The following is a 16,580-nucleotide window of genomic DNA, read 5'->3' on the forward strand; positions in this document are numbered from 1 at the left end:
CAGCCTCGCCCGCGAGGCTACAGCCAATAGGAGGACTCTGCGGCAAGAGCCCTACCCCAGGGGAGAGCCCCGCCTCCTCCCGAGCTCTCTGGCCTAGCCCAAGGCCTGGCACGATTGGAAGATGTGTCCACCAGGCATCGGGCTGCAGAAGTCCTAGGGGTGAGGTGGGAGTGGAGGGCTGGCTGTTCTGGAGCACTGTGCTGACCGTGCCCTGGAAGATCCTCCAGAAACACTCGCTCACGCACACAGGCAGCCTTCTCCCAAAAACTCCCCCAGGACCGCCGGCCAGCCAACCCCTTGGGCCTTGAGTTGCCTTTCTCCTCCTTTAGTTCCCATCGCTGGGGTACTGCAGCACGGGTGACAACACTCCCTCACCTCTGCTTCAGGCGCCTGGCTGGCTCATTTGCTCGTGGGGAGTCTGTCCATACCTAGGAATTTCCCTTTCTAAACGTGCCTCTTAACTTGCTGGGTGCCCTGCTGGCCACCCAAGCAGTCTGCCTTTCATCTGCCCTTATTTATGGCCTTTTCTGTTGACGGTTTCACAGCCATTCATTTCGCTGTTTCGTAAATAGTTCATCTGTAGAAACCAATTTGAACCAAACTTGACTGCGTTTCTTCAGACTGCTTAATAAAGCAAAGAAATGCTCCGATTTCCTCATGGTTGTGACTTTCAAAGGGGTCTCTGAGACCCCATCCCAGTTTTACCAATGACTGACCTGAGCTGGCCCTCTTGAAATGCCTCCTCTGCTTCAGTCCTCAAGGTCTCTTAAAGTACCCCACACAACTGTGTTAAGAAGCACTGCAGATTCACACACACACACACACACACACACACGGGCTGTTGTCCTACCTACCTGGCTGAGTTTTTTAAAGATCCAAAAGGGGCAAAACAGAAGCATCAAGGAAACAGGAGATACGGTAGTGCAGAACAGGATCTGGGCAGTCCGATTTCCCAACTGCTGCCAAACACAGATTCTACATCTATTAATACATCCTTTTAGGAATTAAAGGGAAACAAACACATCCTCAGAAAAACAAGGCAGCCCATTTCTCATGTTGTACAAATATAGTTTCAATCCATGGCTTAAATTCTTAATTTGGGAAACATAATGGTAGGCTAATCCTATTCGTGTGTGTGTGTGTGTGTGTGTGTGTGTGTGTGTGTGTGGAAAGGGAATCGACCTCAGGACCTTTGTGCTTGGCATGCAGGCACTGCACCACTGAGCCTATCCCTGGCCCTAGACTACTCCTTTTCTTAAAACATAGTTGATTTTCAGGTAGCTGAAGAACACTCATGTCCCCTGACTATGTATTTCTTCTATAAACATTAACTTTTGCTTTAAATTATTCCTGATGAGATCTGTTCCTTTATCAGCTGCATTACCTCTAAGAATGCTCTACCAACGTTCCTCTAAAAATGAGGCATCTACAATGAAACACTGTAATATTACATGCAGGCTACTGGTTTTACATTTTCATTTAGACATTGCCTTCAAATAATATTCAATAAGCACATACTTATGAACAAATTCATGTTTATAAATAACAGCTCTACTCAAATATAATTCACAACACATAAAAGTTATTCTTTTTAACGTGCAATTCTATAGTTTTTATTATATTTCAAAGCTGTCTACCATCACCACTAATTTTATTTTATCTTTTCAGTCCGTTATTTATACAGATGAATGGGTTTTATTGGTATACATGCATACATTGTGATCATTTTTACCGTACACATCATCTAATTTTAGAGCAGTGTTCCCACCAAAAAAGAAATGTGGTACTCCTTACCAGTGAAATACCATGTCCTACGCCAACCCTCCAGTCTCCCTACCTGGTCTCAGGCAAACACTAGTGTACTTTATGTTTTGAGACAAAGTCTCACTCTGCTGCCTCAAATTGGTGATTTTCTGACATCAGCCTCCCAAATAATTGATCAAGGATCAAACTTACAACCTTGCGGGGCTGGGGACTTAGCTTGGGGCTGGGGACTTAGCTCAGGGGCTGGGGATTTAGCTCTGTGGCATAAGCACCTGCCTTGCAAGCAGGTGGTTGTGAGTTGGATCCCTGGTACCCATAAAAAGTTAAAAAAAAAAAAAAAAACTTACAACCTTGCATTTGTCAGGCAGGCACTTACTCTATTGTGCTAAATCCTCAGCCCAATAATTGAGATTCTAGGTACCTACCATGATTCCTGACTCAGTAATGAATTTTCTTTTCTTTTTGGTACTGGGGGTTGAACTCTAGACCTCACACTTACCAGGCAAGCACTTGAGCCACTGAGCTGAACCAGCCACTGAGCTCCCTGGCCCACTAATGTACTTTCTATCTCTCTTGGATTTGTCTATGCTGGATGTTTTATATAAATGTTGTAAGTTATATGTATGATTTTGGAATGATCTTCTTTCATTTAGCAAGAAATTTTCAAAGTTCATCATGTAGAATGTGTTTCATTTTATTTTTTATCAGTACCGGCGATCGAACTCACACCTGTGTGCTTGCAAGGCAGGCACTTATGCTGCTGAGCTAAATCCTCAGCCCCTATGTGTTTCATTTTAAATCTGATTGATAATCTGTTTTATGGAGGGAATAAATTTTATTCATCCACTGACCAGCTGATGGACATTTCAGTAGTTTCACTATCTGGCTACTACAAATAACGCTTCTATTCACATTTGTGTACAAATTTTTAGTTTTCACTGGGCATGGCTGTAATTGCAGCATTTGAGAGGCTGCAGCAGGAGGATCACCATCACTTTGAGGCCAGCCTGGGCTGTATAAGCGAGTTCAAGGTCAGCTTGCACCACATAGTGAGATATTGTCTCAAGAAGAATTTATCTTTATTTTGTTTTGGGTGTAGATCTAGCAGTAGAATTGCTGGGCTAATATTTACAATGTTTAACTTTTTGAGGAAAAGCCAGAGGGTTGCCAAATTAGCTATGCTGTTTACCAGTCCTTCCTTCTCACGATATATGAGGATAGACACTTGCTCTTCTTTGTTTTCTTTTTTGTTATAAACCTTCTAGCAGAAGACACGTAGCAGCTAATGGTGCTTTTGATTTTTATTTCCCTAATGACTAATGATACTGGCCAGGTTTTCTTGTTGGTCATCTGTGGAGAACAGTCTGTCCATAATCCTTTGCTGATTTTTATTGCAGTTATAGAGACATAACATGATACATGCCATTTTTTTTTCTTTTTTTCTATTTTTACCTGTACCAGGGATCGAACTCAGGACCACACGCTTGTAAAGCAGGCGCTTATGCCGCTGAGCCAAATCCCCAGCCCCCAATACATGCTATTTTAATACCTTTAAAATGTGTAATTATCAGCATTAAGTTCATTCACATTAATGAGCATCCATCACCACCAACCAGTTCCTGAAACTCTGCATTATTACAGTTTCAGACCCCATACCCAGTAAGGAGTCAAACTAAATCCCTTTCCTTTGCCCAGTCCACAGTAACCACTTATAGACAATATGTCCTGTAAAATAGGTATTTATATAAGTAGAATCATATATACATAACCTGTGTCATCTGTGACTGGCTTGTTTCAGTTACCATAATGACTTTGAATTTTATCCATGTTGCAACATGCATGAGGCCTTTATTTCTTTATATGTGTGAATAATATTTCATTGTATGAATGCACCACATTTAGTTTTTTCATTCATCGATTGGAAGGCATTTGGAAAGACAGTAGAATAAAGGCCTCAACACTTGCTTGCTCCTTCACATGTGTCTTACTTACTTTTCTCATTGCTGAGACAAAATACCTGATATGCAAAGTTGAAGTTGAAAGGTTTATTTGGCTTACAGTTTGTAGAGGTTTCAGTCCATAATCAGCTGGCTTCAAAGCAGGTTGGAAGTAGCTGAAGCTGAAATTTGGCCACACCTGTGGGGTAAAGACAATCCAGGTCTGAGAGCAGAGACCTCCCAGGGAGAGCCACAGAAACAAGTGACTTCAGGCCCAAAAATCAAGCCCTTAGGTTGCCATACACCCAGATTACTAGGCAACTGGGTGTCACGTGATATTAAGTTGCTGAATGTATAAATAAACACATTCCTTTAGGGGAGTAGCTCCTTTCCTCTCATTGGGAGGGAGAAGGCACCTCCTGACATTAGCTTTCATCTTTATTTTCCTATCCTGTCTTGGTCCTTCCCCTGGAAACATCAAGAGCCAATGATGGTCACAGCAAAGGCAGGGTGGCATGGCAGAGGGGCATCACAGAGAAAAAATAGCCCCTGATAAACGGCAAGTGAGAACATAGTGGCCCTCTTTCTGCCCCTTATATTTTCTGCCATCTATGTGTCCTCAGCTGAGTGTAGTGCTTACTGCTTGAATCCCAGGGTTGCATATTCTGGATCCAGCTACCTCTGAAAAAGCCCCATTTATGATGACATGAGGCTTTGGAGGGGTGCATCTAGACACAAACCACAACAATAGGACAGAACCAAAGCAAAAGCAGCAGGTATGTAGTGACACACGGAGGAGAACGGCTGTGAGACAGCACTGAAATTCAACAGCAGATAGAAGGACACCTGGGGAAACCCAGAGACTATCAGCATGTAGCATAGCAAGAGAAACAGTGTCCCAGACCCTGTCACATGATGTTACACTGTGTGGGGGGACACTAAGACCACTTTGAAGTGGCGCTGAGCAGGCTTTAGAGTTACTCTGGTGGCTTTTCTATATTTACTTGTGAGTGTGTCCCCCTTTGTGACTTACCATAAGAGCCAGTGGCTGGCATGCAGAAAATGTAACTCTTCACACCAGCAATCCCAGTACAGACCTTCAGTGGTCTGTGACACTGTAACATCTCCAAAGACAAGATAAGATTGAAGCTGAGGACATTTGCCTCTCACTCCTATTCCAGGGCAACAACCACCAGCATAAGAGATAAGACAGTTCTCGCAATTAGTAAGACATTTTGCTTGGAATGTCTTTGTTCTAACTTTTCAAGGCCTTGCTGATTTTCTCACACCTTTTGCCTCAGGTATGAGGCACTCCCTGATTTGTTAAGGACCAGTAGATACTGAGAGCCCAGAGAAGTCTTTGTCTTTACTCCAAGAGAGCACTGACTTTCCTGGATCCCCACAAACCATATTACATTGTGTCTTTAATTCTTTTCTGTAAGCATTTCAATAAGATTGTAAACTTTATCAGCTCCTAATAGAGGGGGATTCACCTCTCTCTCTGAGAGACAATCTCGGGTCTACATTAAACCAGTACCTTACAGGCACAGCCTAAATTAACAAGAGCTACAGACTTTGCAGCAGGGTAGCTTTGTGGAACCGTGTACTGCATCTCCCTGGGACATGAGGAGAGACCTATTGTCTGTATTCATCGTGATCTGATCATAAAAAAACCCTTAAGTTAACATCTTTGGTACCTCATGAGCATTCTATTGCACTGTCTCAGTGGCTGAGATTTAGCTGAGTGCAAAGGCCCTGGGTTCAAGTCCCAGGATCAGGAAAAAATTATTGTACATATAATGATTAATGGAGCAAGTCAATAAGCAGACTTAACAATTATAAATATGTATGTACCAACTAGCCAAACACGAAATTTCACAAAACAAATACTTTAGACCTAAAGGGAGAGACAGGCCACAATATAATATTATTGGTGGACTTCAAACCCCTTTCTCATAGATTCTTTCAGGCAGAAAAATCAAAAAATACCAGAGCTTTATTAACCTATAGACCAAAAGAACTTAATAAATAGTTACAGATTATTACATCAAATAACAGCAGAATATCTTTATATTACTGATGGAACTATTTCTAGAACAAACAATATATCAGACCATATAAGAAGTTGTTCAAATATTCAAAGGTAGACATTGTGGTCCAAGCCTGTAATTTCAGAATTCTGGGAGCCTGAGACAAGAGGACGAAAATTTCAAACCCAGACTGGTCAGTTTAGAAACTTAGCAAGACCCTGTCTCAAAGTAAAAAGTGAAAAAAGGCCCAGTAATGTAGCTCAGTGAAAAGGCCCTGGGTTTCATCTCCAATATAGCCCTCCCCAAGGGAAATAATATCATGCATCCTCTCTGATCCTAATGGAAACAAAGTAGAAATAACCAGGAAGAGAAACTGTAGGACATACGCAATCAAGTGGACACTAAATAACTTACATTTGAATGAACTGTGGATCACTGAAGAAGTGAAAGGGAAAATTTTAAAAATCCTGGGTCAAATAAAAATGAAATCAAAACATATCAAACCCCAAGGATACAGCAAAAGCAGAATCACAAGGGAAGATTATGGCAATGAGTGCTATATAAAAAAGTAAAGAGTTCTCAAAAAGATAGCCTAATGACAGATCTCAAGGTCAGGGAAAAACAAGAACAAACTAAACCCAAGTAGAAGGAAAGAAAAGAGAAAGCTCCTAGAGGAGCCAAATGTGCACATGCTTGTAATCTCAGCTATTTGGCAGGAAGATAGCAACTTCAGGCCAGCCTGGGAAATTTTGTGAGACCCTGTCTCAAAATTAAAAAATGAAAATGGGCTTGGATGCTGTGCCTAAGATGTGGGGCACCGTGGATTCAATTCCCAGTATCTAAAAATAAAGGCAGAAACAAAAGAAATAAAAATTATAGGAATAAAATAGATAATAACACAAAAAGTTGGTTCTGGATTTTTGTTTTCTTTTTGAGACAGGATCTCACTATTTACCTCAAGCTGGCCATGAACTACCAGCAATCCTCCTGCCTCTGCCTACTGAGTGCTGGGATTATAGGTGTAAGCCACCATACCTGGCCTAAATTTGGTTCTTTGAAAAGAGAATTAAAATTAACAAACCTTTACCCAGACTTAGGAGAGAGAAAGAGAGAGGATCAAGAAGCCTAGCAAATACAATTAGTGATAGAAATAAGATATTAAAACTATTCTCAGATAAAATCAAAGAACAAATAAAGAGTATTTTGAAAAACAACATGGATGATAAAAACTGGAAAATAGAGAATGAACAGACAAATTTCTGGACACAAAATTCAGTCAAAAAGATATAAAAAAGTTAACCAACAAATAATGGTATAGAGTCAGTAGTAAATTGTCTTTTAGAAAAGAAAAAGTCAATGGGATGGCTTCATTGTGGAAATTTACTAAACTTTTAAAGAAGATTCAACATCAGGGCTTCTCCAGTTGAGTCATGGAACTGCAAGACAAGGAGCCTTTCTAGTCTCATTCTATGAGGCCAGTGATGCACTGTCACCAAAATCTGCAAGCACACAGCAACATCAACCAGAAGGAAAATATATTCCTGAGACATGGCTTGGAGCAGCCTCAACAAAGTGCTGCAAATCAAATTCAAAAGCATATTTAAGAGATCATAGTGTGATCAAGCTGTTTTTATTTCAGGGATGCAAAGTTGGTTTAACGCATGCAATTCAGTAAATGTAGTACAATCTGTAAGTAGAATCAAAGATTAAAAATCATATGAGCTTCTTAGTAAATGCCAAAAAACATTTGATAAAATCCAACATCGCTGCATGGTAGAAACCCCGAGTATACTGGCATGAAAGGAACACATTGCAACATCATAAAGGTGTAGGTGTGTTAAACCCATAGTCAGTATCCTACTGAGTGGGGAAAACCGAAAGCATTTCCTCTGGATACGGTTGTCTGCTCTCATCGCTTGTGAAATAAGCCACTGACAGAAGGACAAGTGCCTGTTTTCTCTCATAGCTGGAAATTAAACAATCAAACAAACAAAAAGACCCGAAAGGAAAAGAGGGCCTATTAGGGAGTGTCGAGGGTGCAAAGGTGCAGGGGTCTGGTGCTAGGTGGTCGGTACTAGATGGACATCATCCATCAACACACGACTTATCCATGCGTGGAAGTGTCACAGCGAATACCATCACTTTGCAATTAATACATGCTAATAATTATGATTTTTTTAAAGACAAGTAAAACAAGAAAACATAAATAAAACTTTGGGCTCTCCACACAGTACACCCTTCCCTCCCATTGCTAGTCCGATTTCTGCTTGTGGCAAGTATGTACAATTGGCAACAAATAAAAAGCCTGTTGAGTACTACTTCCTCAATGTGATTACATCTTTTCCTTGTTCAGTACAGAGCTCACCCAAACTCCTCCATTGTCTCAGTACAGATGTGTTGGAGGAGGCTTTACTGATGTGGGAGCCCTTGCTGCAGCAACTGCACCCTGACATGCCCTGCCTCTGAGAAAGCCAGTCAAATCTGCTCCCCACTTCTTTACTGCACCCTACAGCCTCCCACAACAGGTCATCACAGCTGGAGAGAGGAAAGTGCCCTCGCCTCAGGAATAAGTGTTCCTCACATCAGCCTGGCTCCCAGCAGCTGTATAAGGGGAACTTAGCACTCAGGCTCAGTCTACCTAGGTGACTCTCCTGTCCCCACTTTCAGGTCACTTGCAGTCTTGGACAAGCTGTGCTTTGTAGTGGCTCTTAGACTACAACAACCAATACAGATTCCTTTGTCCTGAAAGAACAAAAAGAGCCTTGTTGATATAGGGGAATGAAACTCCCAACCTACCATATGTCCGGTATGAGTTCATGTTCTCTAAGAATGAATTTTAGGAACAATGGAGGTTAAAAATGGAATATATGTATTAAGAGAAAGAAAGCTGTTGTGCGAGATAGACCGGAATAGGTGGCTAAAGACTGTTTTCTAGGGACTTTTATAGAATAAATTCATGGGATGAGACAGGTTCAAGGTGGGGAAAACTGGGAACTCCCAAGGCAGATGGGTATAAGGTGGGACAGAACTATGGTTCACTAATAAGATTAATTGTGCCAGTAAGATTGATTAAATGGGGATGAATGTGGGAAGCCAGTCACATAGAAAGCAGGCATTCTTAGGGAGCAGTGACTCTTCCTGTAGGGGGTTGGATCCTGTCTCCTGACTTCCTCAGGGTGATAGAGAACTATTTACATTTTCAGTCCTTAGGATAGGTGCATTTGTTTGATGGTTTCTCTTGAGGCCTGGCCCACAGCAGGAGGTGTCTGTCTCCCCCAAAGTTGCTAGGTATCTGGGCTTCTGCACTGGCTCCTCGGAGGACCTAGCCCTGTCTCCCTGCCTATATTTCTAACTAACTCAGCTGAGCTGCGTGTAACTTTGTGAGTTTCTGGTCACCACTGAGATTTAGAGGAAACTAGCCCTGCTTCCTTGTCTGGCTTTCCCTCTCCTGGTTTTCAGTGTCCTTTCTCAAACTCAAATCCCAAATTCTGACAGAATCCGCTGAACTTTCATTTTCTTTCCAATACCAAAGGCTTTTTTGCCATCTGGAAGTCAACTTGGGCCCCGAAGGCAGCTACCACCTTCCTGTGAGGAGATTATGTAAATCGTGCCATCGATCTGTTTTGGAGGTGAGAGAAGGGCCCTCTCATCTTTAGAGTTTCTAAAAACACTTGTGTTTTCACAGACCAGTTCCTATGTGTGGCCAGCTCTGACAGGCAACTTGTCTGTGGGGAAATTAAGAACTGGGCCTCTCTAACGATATCCCATGGTGAGTGTAATTAATCATTATGTACTGTGAGCACATAGTAATAAAAAAAAAAAGAAAGAAAAGAAAAGGGTCTCCTCCAAATTAGAGTAGCTTTTTCCATCTTGCTTGGGTCCCAGAATGGCTGGCACTCTAGGGGGGGAAGGGCTCTGCTGGTGGTGGTGTCAGGTTACTACCCAGTCCTGGAATGTTTCCCTTTAAGGACTCTGATCATCATATGCTTCTTGCATCCTAGTTTTCAGTCCCTTTATATCTGTCAGCAGCCACCCTGAAGGTGATCATTATCTGAATTCCAGATGTTGAGAGGGGAGGGGAGGAAATAGCTTGACTGGTCCATGCCGCCTGCATAATGGGGGTAGAGGGTAAGGAAGTGGAAACCAGGGCTCTGAGTCAGGTGAGATGGAGTCTGCAAACCCAGTTAATCTGTGTTCATAGTCAGCATAATTATCTAAGTGATAACCACAGGTCATATGTGGGACCCTTAGCTAAGGAAAAGGATTTTCGAATAAGGATAAAATTGACTCTATCATTATATGAAAGTGAGAAATGTCCTTTTACTAAAAAAGTAGTTGAAATTAAAAAACATACAACAAACTGTGAACGACATCCACAACAAGTACAGAAGAGAAAGGACTGACTGGTTCTTTGTATAAAGACGTCCTATATACTGGTTACATAGTGATCATGAGCAGACCAGTGGTAGTGTGTTTATACACATAAAAACATGAACATTGATATGAAAGCAAAAAAAGTTAAGGAGACACTCTGCCTACTGTGACTAAAATAGTACAAATAAAAGTGATTTATACTCAATCTGGAGCAGCACAAAATATTAGAGAGGAGGCAAGTAGATAAGGAAAGAGTTTTGTAAGCTGGGAGGATAGCGGGGGAGTCACCCCAAGGAAGACTGTGGCAGCTCTCTACAAACAAAGGACAGGTTCTGCCTGACACAGGCTCTGATGGGGGCAGGGCTCTGGTGGCTGGTGTGAGCTGATTTATTTTGTGAGATTGCAAGGATTGGGTAAACCTTTACATTCCTGAGCTTTGGCAGACTTTTGGGAGGGAGAAGCCATAAGGGCTTCTGCGAAGGAGGACTGTGCATTATCATGGCACAGCTTTGAACCATTGCCATAGTGATTGTGCTATCTCTGAGATGGGGGATCTAGCAAAAAGAACATTACAGAAATACTAATACTCAGAATATAAAAGAATGTGGCAAGTAGAGTGACTTATACACATTGTTTGTTGGAAAGTAAATTGTAGTGATCTTTTGAAAATATATAATATAAAGAAATCCCTAAAATATTTATAACTTTGACCTGTACTTTTCTTTTTGGCAGTGTCATGGTGTACATATTCCCACATATGTGCTGTGGACTGAATTGTGCTTTCCTAAAGTTTATGTATTGAAACCTGAACATTTGATGTGCTAGTATTTGGAGATGAAGACTTTGGGAGGTAGTTAAGTTTAGATCAGATCCTGAGAGTGAGGGTCCTCATGGTAGGATTAATATCCTTCTAAGAAAAAATGCTAGAAGAACTTATCTCCTTCACCCCCTGCTGCCACTACCCAGTGAGGACTCACTCAGCCAGAAGGTTGTCATGTACAATCCAGGAAGACAACACTCAGTAGGAACTAACCCTGCTGGCCCCTTGCTCTTGGACTTGCAATCTTCAAGATAGTATCAAAACATTTTTACTGGGGAAAACAACTAATCTGTGCCATTGTCTAAGACCTTCTCACATTTAACTGTTCTGCAAATATTAAGTAAGAATGGATTATCTACCAGGTATTTTACTAGGTGCTGAAGGTGCAGAAACAAACAAACATCAACAACAAAACTCTTTCTCTTCAAAAACTCATGCGGAAGAAATAATCATGGAAAAGCTAGAGGAAGTTCTGCCTCAGGGAACAATAGCAGAGGCATTGAGGTTGATTCTCAGTTGATGAGGTCTTTGTTTAAGCTCCTTTTTGAAGGGAATTAATACTTATCCTGCAAACAAAGATGCAGAGTCACATGGGGGAGGGATAGCTGTCACCTCAACATTTCAATGCGCTTGAGAGCCTGAAGCAGGAGGGTTGCAAGTTTGACTCCTGATTTAACAATTTAGGAAGATCCTATCTCAAAAATTAAAAAAAAATAGTAGAGGGCTGGGATTATAGCTCTGTGTGAATACGTTCAATTCAATCCCCGGTGCTGAGGGAGAGACAGAGAGAGACAGAGAGATAGAGGAGGGGAAGAAAAGAGGGGGAAGAAGAAGGAGGAGAGGGGAGAGGAGGAGGAGAAGGAGGAGGAGAAGGAGGAGGAAGAGGAGGAAGAGGAGGAGGAGGAGGAGGAGGAGGAAAACAGGCAGGTAAGTAAAACAGATTGGTATGTATATGAGGCAATACTATGCAGCTGAGCAGTAGCTGAAAGTAAGAAACTAGCCACACACACAGCACCATGGAACGTGCTAAAAACTGTGTAAATAGGAAAAGGATGGCAGGATGAGATCTATAATAAAAGCAGGAGGGCAGGTTGAGCTCTATAATAAAGCTGACACTGGCACAATGAAAATGTACTCACACGTATTGGAATACAGGCTCCCCACTTTTACAAACAGAAGTTATGGAGAAGCAAGAAAGAACTAGGTGATACTGGGCCACACAGTAGAAAGCTTGATGTGTGCTGTGTTATAATTGAACAAATACAGGAATGAATAAGTCGACTGAAGGCATGTCATCCCAGTTCGTTTTTGTTTCTATAACAAAATGCAGCAAAGAAATATCTTCAGTGAGAATGGTTTTAAGAATGAGTTTTGTAGGGCTTGATGGCTCAGTCCTGTAATCCCACTACTCAGGAGTCTGAGGTAGGAGAATCACAAACTGGAGACCAGCCTGGTCAATTTAGTGAGCTCGTGTCTCAAATATAACAAACATGAAGAAATGTGCATGGATGTAGCTCACTGAAAGGCCCTGGATTTACTCTCTACCGCACACACACACACACACACACACACACTCACACATTTTTTTAAAAGGGAGGATTCTTTTAAGCCAGGCAGCGTGGCACATGGTGCTGTGCATTTCACCTTAGACAGTTGCTAACCTGTCATAACATTTACCTCACACAACTCTTAACTTCCTCCAAGTTCTTGCTCAGTGCTTTTTTGGTAACGAGGTAGACCTCAAATCACTAGCACATTCCAAAATACAGCCATCGACCCTGTTCAGCACTCCAGCACCTACTTATCCTGCTATAATTTTTGATCACATTTATTACTACCCAGCGTACTGTAACAGAAAATGCCCTCCTCCCCCCACCAGTCTACTTCAGTTTCTGAGTTGCCCAGGTAATAGTTTCTGTTCTAGTTCCGGTTGCTTCTGTCTCTTTGAAATGACTGGCCACTGTGATGTATAGCTGGTCACTATGATGCACATTGTATAAAGCCATTCTGCTTGTGTACTTTCTGCTTGCATATGCCATATAAGCAATAATCCATCAGAGATCAAGGTCTGATATTCTGGGAATGATCCTGACCAGTGCCAGTCGATGTAAATAAACCTGCCTCCAAATCCTGGGTGTTGCTTCTGTGTTTCTGTTTGCCATTGCAACATTACATAATTTACTTGGTTTTATCTTCTACCGTCCGATGACCCCATGAAAATGTTAGCCTCACGCAGACTAAGCATTTTTCTCTCTGTCCAATTTCTTTTTTCTTTTCTTTCTTTCTTTTTTTTTTTTTTTTTTTTTGGCTTTTTCCTTGGTACCGGGGATTGAACTCACGACTGCCTGCTTGCAAGGCAGGTGCGTACGCCGCTGAGCTAAATCCCCAGCCCCATCCAATTTCAAAGTACACTATCTGACACATAGTTCACACTCAATGAATATTAATCAAATGAATAAATTAATGGAAAGGATTTCCCAAAGTACCTGGCTGGCTTAGTGAGGTAAGCACTAGTAAATGGCAGTGATGATTATGAAATGATTCCATGAGTATTATGAATCAAACCAAATCCAGAGACATGTAGAAGGATCACATGCAATGATGGTATTAGTTTCCATAACAACTTTCCACAGAGGTTAGATGTCTGAGACTAAGGTACCAGCATGACTGTTTTCTTCTGATGCCTCTCTCCTTGGCTCGTAGATGACCTCAAAAGAAATTCTGTCTCCACGTGCTCTTCCCTGCATTTATTTGTGATATAAGCTAAGATGCCTTCTCTGAGCCGGCAGTTACTTCCAGTATTTCAATTCTAGTTGGAGCTCATGTTCAGGTTTGTTAGGAGTCCATATTGGTGCACTGGCTCTATCTCAGCACTAGAGTGCAATGCAAGCCCAGGTTTGTCCCAAATACTGTGTTGGTGCATTGCTGAGAATGAAGTGGGAGAGCACAGACAGCATTTTGTCTTTAGGAGCCTCTCCCTGTGGCCAAGGTAGGCCTGGAATTCTCGTCCATTGTTACTGATCTGTGGTCAGACACTACAGGATTTTGTCTGCCTGTAGGTCATGTTTCTGTGGATGCACCCACCCTAGCCTCCATGTCATCACTGTGGCCACCAGTGCCATGAAGCTGTATCCCACTGAGCCCATTGCCCATGGAATTTAGAACAAATGGATAGGATCAAGGTGCGCTCTATTGTGGGCTTCTTACTGCTGAGACAGGTTCTTGGCTCAAGACCACTGCAACCAGCCAGAGGTGATGTGAGCTGACATACAAATCAGTAGACTGGGGGTCATGTGTCCTTCCCTGCCCCTGAAGCTCTTCCAGAGGCCTCATTCACAAGTAGGACTAGGAACAGGCCATTAGGAGTTGGCCAGTGTTAGGTTTCACTGGCCCGGCACTGAAGTTCGGGTGTTCCGTGATATCTACAGTGCACAGTATTAATGCTGCTCAGAGAGCTGCTGCTCACAGCTCATCACCAAAGCCTCTGGGAGGGGTGATGCAGGGAAATGGGGCTGTGGAGGGAGCTCTAGGGAACACTCTGGGGTGGGAAGAGGAATTCCCACCCCAGCAGTCAGGGGTGACAGAGCAGAGCCTGGAAGCTCATCCCGTTAGCCAGGACAGTCTGCTGCCCCTCCTCCCAAGCCAGGGCACGCCTTCCCCTCAAAACCGCACAGAGAGGAGCCCATGCCCTACAAAGTGCACGCAGTGTCCCTTAGGCGGCATCTCCACAGCTCTGCCCTGTCCTGTGGTGGCAGGAGCCCTGAGGTCCTGCACACATCTCTGGAGCAGGAGCCCTGAGATCCAGGACCTCTCTGGCTGAGGAGAGGAAGCCTGTGCACAGAGCTCCTCAGGGGACAGTGATGACCTGCAGGTGGCAGTGAGGGCTTCTCAGGGAGGGCAGCACCTGCTGATTTCCAGGTTCCCACTACTCTCAGGAGGAGAAGGGTCTCAGGGCTGAGAGGAACAGTGTCTGAGGCTCTTGGGATGTGCCCCACTGATGCTACCCCAAGGGACCGGCCCCTGGCGGTGTGCCCATCCCTGTTCTCAGCCTCAGGGTCTCAGTACTTCTCTGCATGCTCAGGGTGGCTTCACCTTAGGGGACACCGCTGTTAGCGGGTCCCACAGTGGGATTACCCTTGCGGGGTGTCCTTGCGTGGATTCAGACACCGAATTTTCCTGTACAAAGTGAGGACGGTGTCCCTCAGGGCTCTGCCCTACCCGTGTATGTCCCGAGACGCCTTTAGTACTGGCAGAGGTCACGTGAATGCACAACAGATTCCTTTCTGCACATACAGAGTTGTGTATCTTCCCACTTGAGCATGAGTTTGATTTTGCTTCCCAAAGAGGCCCGTGTTTGAAGCCAAATGAAACAGTCATATATCTGTCACCAGTAAGAAGGCAGGGGCCGTGATTAAATTATTTACTTTTGTATCTTAAAAACCTGCCTTGCTTCCGGCAGTAGATTCGTGTGTACTGGATTATTTTTAAAAACAAGTTCTCACATTGTAGTTTCGGCTGCCTTCGAACTGACTTCGCAGCTCAGGCTAGCCTTGAACTCGTAGAGATCCTTTTGCCTCAGCCTCCTGAGTGCAGAATTACAGTGCTGAAACACCACAATTAGCGGGGCAATCGATTCTTTAAGGGCTTGCATTTTGTTAGTGAGAATCCAGTAGAATGTGGGGAGGTTTGTGGGTGGCCAGCATCCCTGCTCTCTGCATCACATGAACCCTAATTTTCCTGCAGCATTTATATGTGCCAAGTACTGCACTTGGGGCTCTGGAGGCTGCACGTGAGCAATATCCACAAAAGTTCAAGGAAAGAATCCAAGTATTGGTATGTTCATTCAGCAGCCACGTCAGGGGCACAGACAGGAAAGGGCAGGCAGACAGCCAGGTTACAGTCCAGCAGAGATCATGCTCCACACTCCCATCCAACAGCCTCTTCTTCGTGCCATGCTCCTGCTCTGAGGGTACTTCTTCCTCAAGGTCCATGGGGGTTCCTCAGCAGGGGCTGGGAAGATACCCTCTGTGCTCAGCACTGCTCTCCTGGCAGGACCTTGCTGGTGTCTCCTGAGAATTATTTTGTCTGGAGACTGTCAATCCCCAGGGACTCTCTCTCTCTCTCTCTCTCTCTCTCTCTCTCTCTCTCTCTGTGTGTGTGTGTGTGTGTGTGTATGTGTGTACGTGCATGTATTGTGTGTGTGATCACTGCAAAATTTACCAGAAAGAATGTTGCCTTCATTCCAGGGTTCTTTTGCTGGATTCAGATGGAAATTGTGAGTTTTCATCTGTCACCTCCTGATGCCAGCTTGCACTGGACACAATAGGTCTGCTCTGCCCAGTGCGGGTCTCTGCTGCTGGTCTTCATTGGCTGCTGGACTCCGCAGCGCTTTGGTGTGAACTGCTCTGTTTATTTTTCTTTCATTGGCAGCCAGCTGCTGGGCCCAAAGTACTCGGCATAAAAATCTCAAGTAGATTTACAGGATTTTGGGAACCCATTCTGTTTTGGGGTAGTTCCTTCAGAAATGGCTCACCAATTAGAAAAGTATTCCTTCTTGTCTCCAACCAGAAATTCCACCTACCAAGCCAAAGCCATTGTCAAATGTTTATTTAAAGGTGTAGGTGGAAGCCATGAGGGAAAAAGCAGTTCTGTAGA

This window comes from Cavia porcellus, unplaced genomic scaffold (assembly GCF_034190915.1).
Source record: "Cavia porcellus strain 051 isolate PalLab524CR breed Dunkin Hartley unplaced genomic scaffold, mCavPor4.1 scaffold_3, whole genome shotgun sequence".
Lineage (NCBI taxonomy): Eukaryota > Metazoa > Chordata > Mammalia > Rodentia > Caviidae > Cavia > Cavia porcellus.